The sequence below is a fragment of the Vigna unguiculata genome, chromosome 9 (genome assembly GCF_037176805.1).
Source record: "Vigna unguiculata cultivar grain cowpea cultivar isolate G323 ecotype 2 chromosome 9, ASM3717680v1, whole genome shotgun sequence".
NCBI lineage: Eukaryota > Viridiplantae > Streptophyta > Magnoliopsida > Fabales > Fabaceae > Vigna > Vigna unguiculata.
In genome coordinates, this window is record NC_140800.1 from 23,445,991 (window position 1) to 23,456,297 (window position 10,307).

Here is a 10,307-nt window from a genome sequence, read left to right on the forward strand (position 1 = left end):
CCTTAGAAGTTAAACTTTCTTGTTTTTGTGTTTTTCTTGCTTGTCACTAGGTGTTCTTTGTTGTGTCATAGTAGTTTTCTTTTCTTGAAACTCTTGGGATGTTGTGGCCGAATCACTTGTCTTGCATTTGAAAGGTTTTGAACAAGTTTTTAAAAGTGTTTGCTTCACTCCTTTGGTGGATTTTGAGTGCTAGCCTTGCCTTGTTACTTTGGGAGTGTGATCTAAACACTTGGGTTGCATTTTGGGTTGGATTTGGTCTCGATTTTCATGTTGTCTAACCCCGAATCCATTTATTTTGTCTCGGATTTGAGTGTTTTTGTTGTAGGAATCATGGCAAGTTCATCAAATGCACCTACACCAAACAAAAACAATACATTGATGAGATTGCTTCGGGATTTGGAGTTGTCTAGGAAGGAGGCCTTTGAACAATTGAGAAAGGACAAGGAGCAAAGTGACCTAAGAATCCAAGAGCACATTCAAAGAAAGGCTTGAAGCTAAGGAGCAAGAAAGAGAGGCTAGGAAAAGAGGGCATTCTAGGCGCAAACCATCACAAGAGAAGCAAACTCCAAAGATTCCTAAGTTCAAAGGAGAAAATGACCCAAACATCTACATTGAGTGGGAACAAAAAGTGGACCAAATTTTTACCATTCATGTAGTTAGTCATCAAAAGCAAGTAGATTTGGTAGTCTTAGAGTTTGAGGATTATGCCATGACTTGGTGGCATCAATTATGTATGGACAATATTAACCAAGAGTCACTCGCGACTTCTTGGAGGGACCTTAAAAATTTGATGCGCGCTAGATTTGTTCCTTCCTACTATAGGAGGGAGACTCTTTTGAAGCTCCAAAGGCTTCAACAAGGGTCCATGTGTGTGGATGAATATTACAAGTTAATGGAGTCCATACTTCTAAAAGTAGGACTCCAATTTGAAAGTGAAGAGGAAAAGGTAGCTAGATTTGTGAGTGGGTTAAGGAGGGACATACAAGATTTAGTAGAGTTATATGAGTACTCCTCTCTTGACAAAGTTTTACATTTGGCCATCAAAGTTGAAACTCAATTGCAAAAGAAAAAAGAGGCCAAGAGGAGTGGTTCATACAATGACTACTATTCTAGTACTTGGAAAGATAAAGAAAGAAAACATGATAAATCACCACTCAAGAGTTCCAAAGACCCATCTCCTAGGACTAATTCGTCTAGGCCTTCTAATGAAACTCCTAATTCTTCTCAAGGTACAAGGACAAGTTCTATAAAATGTTTTAAGTGTTTGGGATATGGGAACATAGCTTCAAATTGTCCCACCAAAAGAACCATGGCCTTAAACCTTAAAAAAGAAGTAGAGAGTGAACATTCTTTTCCCCCTTCCCCCAAAAGTACTTCTTCCCACACTTCTTCTTCAAGTGAAAGGATTAAACCCCTTGAAGGTGGATTGTTAATGATAAGGCACCAACTAAGACAAGTTTCCAAGGAACTTGACCCTTCTCAAAGACAAAACCTTTTTCATTCAAGGTGTCATATCAAAGACAAACTATGTCCCCTCCTCATAGATAATGGAAGTTGTGTAAATGTGGCTAGCACAAGGGTTGTGGACAAGCTTGGCTTGAAAACTATCCCTCATGCCAAGCCCTACAAGCTATCATGGCTTAAGAAAGAAGACATTAAAGTAACTCAACAAGTCCTCATTAACTTTTCAATTGGAAATTTTAAAGATGAGGTGTTATGTGATGTTGTGCCTATGGAAGAAACTCATATTTTGTTAGGTAGGCCATGGCAATTTGATAGAAAAGTCTTTTATGATGGCCATGCTAACACCTATGCTTTCTCCTTCCAAGGCAAGAAGTTCACACTCCTACCTCTCTCACCCAATCAAGCAAATGATGACCAAAATAAAGTGAAAGATAAGAGAAAAGATGAAAAAGAAAAAGAGCAAGTTATCTCCAAAGTGTTACTTGCCTCTAAAAAAATATTTTCAAAGCAAGATGGACATCACCATTCTTTCTTCTCTTGCAAGGCTCAAAAGGAAGACCCAATGCGCAAGCATGAGAAGAATAGTGGTCTAGAAAAGAGGGATGGCCTAACCAAAGCTAGGGGTAGTACCCTTAGAAAAGATGGAACAAGAGCTCATAAAAAGGAGGCGCAAAACCTCCCCCAAATCAAGTCAAGCTCCATCTACAAAGGCTTAAAGAATTTGTGGTCAAATTCTCTCCAAGAAGGGGAGGATGATGAAGGATTGACACCAACCAAATATGAAGGCACATGCTTAAGAAGACTAAGCATGTTTAGAAAGGAAGTTCACTAATCCTTCATCCCTTTCATTTATGTTTGTTATTTTTGATTCCCTAAGTTGACTTAGTTGAATCAACTTTAGTTGACTTGTTGACCTTTGACTAGGTTTGACTTGTTGACTATAGTTGACTTGACTTAAGCCAACATGCTAATCTATGTTTATTTGCTTTGTAGGTTAATTAGGAGTAAGAAAGCAATGCTAGGTGGCGCATGGTGATTGGGGAGCATAAATGATGTGGAGGAGAGAGTAAAGCAAAGGCATAAAGCATAAAGTAAAAGGCATGAAGCAAGTGTACTTATGTACCTTTGGTCTCCTTTGTTTTTAGCACACTTTGACCACTTTTTGGAGACATATGAGACACATTCTTTGTCTCCTTTTGTGCTAGAACGAAATTAGCCTTGCACACACCATAGTTAGCTCTTTTGTCTCTCATTTTTGTAACCTTATTTGACCTAGTTTCTAGAAGCTAGGGTTAGGTTTTTGTAGAGACATCCTTAGGTATCTTTTATTTGCTTAGAGACCCCTAAACTCTTTTATATAAGGGGTGCTCCTAGACATGTAAAAGGGTTGAACATTTTGAAGTAAAAACACTCTTGTGTCTCAACCATTTGTGAGAGTTTTCTCCCTTGGGAGTGAATACTTTTAAGCCTTATCTTGCATAGCAAGTGGCGACACACATCCACTCATCTTCAAGGTTGCCATGGCTTCTAGCCTAGCCTTGTTGTGGCGTGCTTCTCACATTTTTACCATTTCTTCCCTTTCCATTTTATGTTTTCTTCTTCCTTTAATTGTTCTTGGTTTTCTATGATTTATGTGCTTTCCATTGCCTTTTCATTTTGAATCAATCCATCATCTTCTTCTTTTGAGCTTTATGAAAGGAACCTTCACATCTAGATAGCTTGCTATCTTAATGTCCAGTGGGGATTTATCTTAGCTTTCTTAATCAACTCACACCATATTCAATAATCTTAAAAAGGAACAAGATAATCCTTCATCACGTGCTTCTCACATTTTTACCATTTCTTTCCTTTTCATTTTATGTTTTCTTCTTCCTTTAATTGTTCTTGGTCACTTTGATCTTGAACTATCATGCGCCTTAATAACATAGGGTCTTTCTCAAAAAATTTAGTTTTACTAGAGGAAGAAGATTCTTTTGAAAGAGAATGGGGAGATGAGTGTTCACTTTCAACATCATTACTTTTCTTTAAGATCATGGTCCTTTTGGTTGGGCAATTTAAAGCAATGTGATTATAACCCAAACATTTAAAACATTTAATGGAACTTGATCTTTGAGAAGTGGAATGGTGAATGGCATCACTTGGTGACTTACTTTTACATGGTGGTTCTTGATGAGAGTTAGAAGGGAATTTATCATGTTTCTTTTTATCCTTTCCCTTCCATGAGTGACTAGAGTAGTGGTTGGGTGAGTAACTCTTCTTTGCCCTTCTTTTTCTTTTCAATTGAATTTCAATCCCAAGGACAAGTGTGAAAACATTTTCAAGAGTGGAGTACTCATACAACTCTACTTGGTCTTTTATGTCTCTCCTAAGACCACTCACAAATCTTTTTATTTTCTCTTTGTTAGTTTCTTTTATTTCAACCCTACGCATTTGAGACTCTAATTCTTTAAAGTATTCACTCACACTCATAGATCCTTGGTGAAGCCTTTGGAGCTTCAAAATAAGTTCCTTCCTATAGGAGGGAGGAACAAATCTAGCGCGCATAAGAGTTTTAATGTCCATCCAAGAAGCCGCGGGTGGCCCTTGGTCATAATTCTTACAAACCTTATGCCACCAAGAATTGGCATACTCCAAAAATCCTAAAACTACTAGATCAACTTGTGCTTGATCCTTTACATGAATTTCAATGAAAATTTGATCAACTTTAGCTTCCCAATCAAGGAAGATTTTGGGATCACGTCCACATAGAACTTAGGAATCTTTGGAGTTTGCTTCTCTTGTGATGGGTTGCGCCTAGAATGCCCTCTTTTCCTAGGCTCTCTTTCTTTCTCCCTAGCTTCAAGCCTTTGAATGTGCTCTTGGATTCTTAGGTCACTTTGCTCCTTGTCTTTTCTCAATTGTTCAAAGGCCTCCTTCCTAGACAACTCCAAATCCTGAAGCAATCTCATCAATGTATTGTTTTTGTTTGGTGTAGGTGCATTTGATGAACTTGCCATGATTCCTACAACAAAAACACTCAAATCCGAGACAAAATAAATGGATTAGAGGTTAGACAACATGAAAACTGAGACCCAATTCCAACCCAAAATGTAACCCAAGTGTTTAGATCACTCTCCCAAAGTAACAAGGCAAGGCTAGCACTCAAAATCCACCAAAGGAGTGAAGCAAACACTTTTCAAAACTTGTTCAAAACCTTTCAAATGCAATACAAGTGATTCGGCCACAACATCCTAAGAGTTTCAAGAAAATAAAACTACTAAGACAAAACAAAGAACACCTAGTGACAAGCAAGAAAAGCACAAAAACAAGGAAAGCTAAACTCTAAAGAAGAAAAGTTTGAGACAAAACTTTGAACAAGACTAAAACAATGAAAAGCACTTTTAAGGACTCTATGGAAAGCATTTGAACAAGCTAAGATTATACCTCAAATCATGCATACACCATGAAAGATCATAACCAAGTCAAAACATGGAACTAATTTGCCAATATCACCCAAAATCCAAGTATAAAATTTGGTAGCATAACACCTAGTAAAAATTGCCAAATGGATTCACCAAGCATTGTAAAAGCTCTCGGCCAAACTGTTTTTGGTCTTGAAAACACTTTTTCTTTTCAAAACTAGGTACTTAAAATGATGAGAAGGATGTTTTAGGGTGTCTTGAACACTTAGTTCCTTAAAAATTAGGTCAAAATCAATTTCAAGGAGCATGCTACAACAAAAGGCATAGATCTCATTCAACAGCTCAAATACTTAGAAACAAGAACAAGAAAACTCAAAGAAGCATATGACAAGAGACTCAAACAAAAGTTAGACACATTTAAAGACTCAACATGACATACACAAAGACACAAACATGTAGCTATCATGCATTTAAACTCATGGATTTGAGGCTCAAAGACTAAGCATCAAAAGACATGTTATCCAACAACATTTAGGAGCAAAAGAGTGACAAAACCGAAGCCAAAATTGCCACAACATAACCTGAAAACGTTGTTTTTCGTATTCTCGGCAACTCTGACCTTTGCTCACTCATTTGATCATAACTCACTCCACAGAACTTGAAATGCGTTAATTCTTTTTTTGTTGGAAACTAGACTCACAAAGCTTTCTTTTGATATAAAGAACGTTACTTTTGGACCACTGAGCTAGCTGCAGTTTTCTTTTCAAACACGCACACGTTGCTGCCAGCACTGTTTTTATGTGGACCATTCAAAGATAGCTACACAGGACAAGGTTAGAACATGAAAACACCATATTCAAGGACAACCAAAGCTCTAGATACCAAATGATGAAGGATTATCTTGTTTCTTTTTAAGATTATTGAATATGGTGTGAGTTGTTTAAGAAAGCTAAGTAAAATCCCCACTGGACATTAAGATAGCAAGCTATCTAGATGTGAAGGTTCCTTTCATAAAGCTCAAGAGAAGAAGATGATGGATTGATTCAAAACAAAAAGGAAATGGAAAGCACATAAACCATAGAAAACCAAGGACAATTAAAGGAAGAAGAAAACATAAAATGAAAATGGAAAGAAATGGTAAAAATGTGAGAAGCACGCCACTACAAGGCTAGGCTAGAAGCCACGACAACCTTGAAGATGAGTGGATGTGTGCCGCCACTTCCTATGCAAGATAAGGCTTAAAAGTATTCACTCCCAAGGGAGGAAACTCTCACAAATGGTTGAGACACAAGAGTGTTTTTACTTCAAAATGTTCAACCCTTTTATATGTCTAGGAGCACCCCTTATATAGAAGAGTTTAGGGGCCTCTAAGCAAATAAAAGATACCTAAGGATGTCTCTACAAAAACCTAATCCAAGCTTCTAGAAACTAGGTCAAATAAGGTTACAAAAAATGAGAGACAAAAGAGTCAACTATGGTGTGTGCAAGGCTAATTTCGTTCTAGCACAAAAAGAGACAAAGAATGTGTCTCATATGTCTCCAAAAAGTGGCCAAAGTGTGCTAATTTCAAAGGAGACCAAAGGTATATAGGTACACTTGCTTTATGCCTTTTTCTTTATGCTTTATGTCTTTGCTTTACTTCCTCCTCCACATCATTTATGCTCCCCAATCACCATGCACCACCTAGCATTGCTTTCTTACTCCTAATTAACCTACCAAGCAAATAAACATAGATTAGCATGTTGGCTTAAGTCAAGTCAACTATAGTCAACAAGTCAAACCTAGTCAAAGGTCAACAAGTCAACTAAAGTTGATTCAACTAAGTCAACTTAGGGAATAAAAAATAACAAACACAAATGAAAGGGATGAAGGATTAGTGAACTTCCTTTCTAAACATGCTTAGTCTTCTTAAGCATGTGTCTCCATCCTTGGTTGGGGTTAATCCTTCATCATCCTCCCCTTCTTGGAGAGAATTTGACCACAAATTCTTTAAGCCTTTCTGGATGGAACTTGACTTGATTTGGGGGAGGATTTGCGTCTCCCTTTTAAGAGCTTTTATTCCATCCTTTCTAAGGGTATGACCCCTAGCTTTGGTTAGGCCATCTTTATTTTCTAGGCTACTCTTCCTCTCTTGCTTATGCTTTGGGCCTTCCTTTTTGGCTTGGGAAGAGAAGGACGAGTGATGCACATCTTGCTTTGGAAGAATTTTTTGTAGGCAAGTAACACCTTGGTGAAAGCTTGCTCCTTTTCTTTTTCTTCTTTATCATTTCTTATTATATTTCTATCCTTATTAACTTCTTGAGGTGATAGAGGTAGTAAAGTTGTCTTTTTCCCATTTTTGAAGAAAATGTATTGGTTGGTATGGCCATCATGTAAAGTTTGTTTATCAAATTGCCATGGCCTACCTAGTAAGATATGTGTGACTTCCATGGGAACAACATCACATAGCACCTCATCTTTGTAGCTTCCTATAGAAAAGTTAATTAGGACTTGTTTATTGACATCTATTTCTCCCTCTTTACTTATCCAAGCAAGCTTGTAGGGCTTAGCATGAGGAATGGTCTCTAAGCTAAGCTTTTCCACCAACCTTGTGCTAGCTACATTGGTACTACTTCCTCCATCAATAATTAGAGAGCAAACCCATTTGTTAATTTTGCATCTAGATTGAAAAATGTTTTCTCTTTGAGTTGGCTCAAGCTCACTTTGATCTTGACCTATCATGCGCCTTAATAACATAGGGTCTTTCTCAAAAATTTTAGTTTTACTAGAGGAAGAAGAATCTTTTGAAAGAGAATGGGGAGATGAGTGTGCACTTTCAACATTATTATTCTTCTTTAAGATCATGGTCCTCTTGGTTGGGCAATTTAAAGCAATGTGATTATAACCCAAACATTTAAAACATTTAATGGAACTTGATCTTCAAGAAGTGGAATGGTGAATGGCATCACTTGGTGACTTACTTTTACTTAGTGGTTCTTGATGAGAGTTAGAAGGAAACTTATCATGTTTCTTTTTATCCTTTCCCTTCCAAGAGTGACTAAAGTAGTGGTTGGGTGAGTAACTCTTCCTTGCCCTTCTTTTTCTTTTCAATTGAATTTCAATCCCAAGGGCAAGTGTGAAAACATTTTCAAGAGTGGAGTACTAATACAACTCTACTTGGTCTTGTATGTCACTCCTAAGACCACTCACAAATCTTTTTATTTTTTCTTTGTTAGTTTCTTTTATTTCAACCCTACGCATTTGAGACTCTAATTCTTTAAAGTATTCACTCACACTCAAAGGACCTTGGTGAAGCCTTTGTAGCTTCATAATAAGTTCCTTCCTATAGGAGGGAGGAAAAAATCTAGCGTGCATAAGAGTTTTAATGTCCATCCAAGAAGCCGCGGGTGGCCCTTGGTCATAATTCTTACAAACTTTATGCCACCAAGTATTGGCATACTCCAAAAATCCTAAAACTACTAGATCAACTTGTGTTTGATCCTTTACATGATTTTCATTGAAAATTTGATCAACTTTAGCTTCCCAATCAAGGAAGACTTTGGGATCACTTCCTCCATAGAACTTAGGAATCTTTGGAGTTTGCTTCTCTTGTGATGGGTTGCGCCTAGAATGCCCTCTTTTCCTAGCCTCTTTTTCTTGCTCTTTAGCTTCAAGCCTTTGAATGTGCTCTTGGATTCTTAGGTCACTTTGCTCCTTGTCTTTTCTTAATTGTTCAAAGGCCTCCTTCCTAGACAACTCCAAATCTCGAAGCAATCTCATGAATGTATTGTTTTTGTTTGGTGTAGGTGCATTTGATGAACTTGCCATGATTCCTACAACAAAAACACTCAAATCCGAGACAAAATAAATGGATTAGGGGTTAGACAACATGAAAATCGAGACCAAATCCAACCCAAATTGCAACCCAAGTGTTTAGATCACTCTCCCAAAGTAACAAGGCAAGGCTAGCACTCAAAATCCACCAAAGGAGTGAAGCAAACACTTTTAAAAACTTGTTCAAAACCTTTCAAATGCAAGACAAGTGATTCGGCCACAACATCCCAAGAGTTTCAAGAAAAGAAAACTACTAAGACACAACAAAGAACACCTAGTGACAAGCAAGAAAAGCACAAAAACAAGAAAGTTTAACTTCTAAGGAAATTTTGTTTTAAAAACAAAACTTGAACAAGACTAAAGCAATGAAAAACACTTTTAAAAACTCTATGGAAAGCATTTGAAGAAGCCAAGATTATACCTCAAATTATGCATACACCAAGAAAGATCATAACCAAGTTAAAGCATGGAACTAATTTGCCAATATCACCCAAAATCCAAGTATAAAATTTGGTAGCATAACACCTAGTAAAATTGGCCAAATGGATTCACCAAGCAACACATTAGCTCTCGGCCAAACTGTTTTTGGTCATGAAAATAATTTTTCTTTTCAAAACTAGGTACTTAAGATGATGAGAAAGATATTTTAGGGTGTCTTGAACACTTAGTTCCTTAAAAATTAGGTCAAAATCAATTTCAAGGAGCATGCTACAACAAAAGGCATAGATCTCATGCAATAGCTCAAATACTAAGAAACAAGAATAAGAAAACGCAAAGACACATGACATATGACTCAAGCAAAACTTAGACACATTTAAAGACTCAACATGACATACACAAAGACACAAACATGTAGCTATCATGCATTTAAACTCATGGATTTGAGGCTCAAAGAGTAAGCATCAAAAGACATGTTATCCAACCACATTTAGGAGCAAAAGAGTCACAAAACCGAAGCCAAAATTGCCACAACATAACCTGAAAACGTTGTTTTTCGTATTCTCGGCAGCTCTGACCTTTGCTCACTCATTTGATCATATCTCTCTCCACCGAACTCCAAATGTGTTAATTCTTTTTTTGTTTGAAACTAGACTCACAGAGCTTTCTTTTGTTATAAAGAACGATAATTTTGGACCACTGAGCTAGCTGCAGTATTTTTTTCAAAAACGCACACGTTGCTGCCAGCACTGTTTTTATGTGGACCATTCAAAGATAGCTACACAAGACAAGGTTAGAACATGAAAACACCATATTCAAGGACAACCAAAGCTCTAGATACCAAATGATGAAGGATTATCTTGTTCCTTTTCAAGATTATTGAATATGGAGTGAGTTGATTAAGAAAGCTAAGTGAAATCCCCACTGGACATTAAGATAGCAAGCTATCTAGATGTGAAGGTTCCTTTCACAAAGCTCAAAAGAAGAAGATGATGGATTGATTCAAAATGAAAAGGCAATGGAAAGCACATAAATCATAGAAAACCAAGAACAATTAAAGGAAGAAGAAAACATAAAATGGAAAGGAAAGGAATGGTAAAAATGTGAGAAGCACGCCACTACAAGGCTAGGCTATAAGCCATGGCAACCTTGAAGATGAGTGGATGTGTGCCGCCACTTGCTATGCAAGAT